Source organism: Octopus bimaculoides, chromosome 23 (genome assembly GCF_001194135.2).
Source record: "Octopus bimaculoides isolate UCB-OBI-ISO-001 chromosome 23, ASM119413v2, whole genome shotgun sequence".
Classification (NCBI taxonomy): domain Eukaryota; kingdom Metazoa; phylum Mollusca; class Cephalopoda; order Octopoda; family Octopodidae; genus Octopus; species Octopus bimaculoides.
The window spans coordinates 13,531,771-13,533,697 of NC_069003.1; positions in this window are offsets into that span (position 1 = coordinate 13,531,771).

Here is a 1,927-nt window from a genome sequence, read left to right on the forward strand (position 1 = left end):
CAAATTGAAGGGCTGCTCCGGGCGGCACACACTCTAGCTACGCTAGTGCACATTAACTTGTGTACGTCGAACTTTGTAAAACCACCGAAAAAGAAGCCTAGCTGTTTCTTACAGTAAATACATTTAAAGCAAATTTTTTTCATGGGCCTTTGCTGAACTATGTGTTGATTCGCAGTTTACTATTTTACATGCATGGACTTCCAAAAGTCTTACGTCAGGGGTTCTCCACCATTTTTTAATCTATGGATCTGTCTAATTACTACTTTACTCTAGTGGACCCCCATAGCCATTCGGTGTTTAAAAACTAGTTTTACAGATTCTTCTTTCGAAATCCCTATTTTGTTTTTCACACATTAACTGGTGTAGGTTGAACTTCATAAAATGTCTGCAAAAGAAACCTAGCTGTTCCTTGCAATAAGTATATCTTGCAATAAGTATTTCATGGACATTTAATACATGCGCGTCGCTAAGGGTGTGCACTGGGCGGCACTGCTCCTTCACTATTCAATGATGCACCCTCAGGTTTGCAGGGACACACTTACTTCGAAACTCCACTTTAGCATTATTAGAAATTAATACCCACCCAGAATATTCTGAAGCACACCTAGGTACCTGGGTGTGCTTCAGACTACTCTGACAGGCCTGCTTTAAGGAGATAATGTAGGTCTCCAATTTACTATTTTGTTTGCGTGGAGCCCCCTCCCCAAATCTTATGTGGACCCCGCCCCTCGGGTCATGTGGACCCCGGTTGAGAATCACTGACTAACAGATTAGTAGGGTAGACGTGAAACGAACCCCGTAACACTATCTCTGCCATGGTGGTGACCATCAACATCGATGCCCAGTGAAAAGGAGAGTCAACGAACTGATGGTAAGGGTAATGGTGGTGTAGCCATTAGGTTGTCGCACTTCTTTGCTAGAAAACGCAGCTAAAGTTGCTTTGCAAATTACACACCATGTGTTTTACATAAAGGACAAAATAGTGTATTTCCGGACACATGCATTATGTTTGAAAACAAGATGTGATTGTCACAGATGGAGTGTCTTTGATCATTGGCATGGAGCTATTATGGGTTACTCAATGTGCTAGAAATAGTAGGTGATCTCCTCCAAAATGAGTGTGCGTTTTTGACCCCCACCACCGCTTGACAACCGGTGTTGGTATGTTCATGTCCTTGTAACTTACCGGTTCAGCAAAAAGAGACCGATCGAATAAGTACCAGGCTTAAAAAAATAACAATCAGTCGACTTAAAAATTCTTGAAGGCGGTGCCCCAGCATGGCCGCAGTGGAATGACTGAAACAAGTAAAAGGTGGCGAGATATATTATTCCTACTTTTCATAAATTGTAATAAATATTTTATTCTGATATTGAACATTTTTGAAAGGGTAAAGACCCCCTTCAGTCACGAATGACCATGGGATTGCACCTAGAAAGTTTCCCCTCCGAGGCACAAGTCCAGGTAAGGTTATTATTTATGGAAGACTAGCAGTCGTCCATGCATACCAGCTTCCTTCTGCATGACACCAATGTTATCCAAGGGAAAGGCAAAGGCCGATACTCAACTCATTTCTACAGCTGAGTGAACTGGGACATGAAATAAAGTGTCTTGCTCAAGAACACAGCACACGGCCCGGTCTGAGAATCGAACTCACAACTACATGATTATAAGCCCGATGCTCTAACCACTGAGCCATATATTATTCCTACATTTAATGAAAGTTTATTCCTATCTTCACTAAACTGCAATGAATATGTTCTCATCTTTAATAAATTATCATAAACATTATTCCTAGATTTCATAAACTATACAATCTACTTTTATATTTAACACAATAAATATTTTATTCCTAAATCTAAATAAATTATAATACACACTTAATTCTTAAATTTAATAACATTATTAATATATATATATTGACATTAA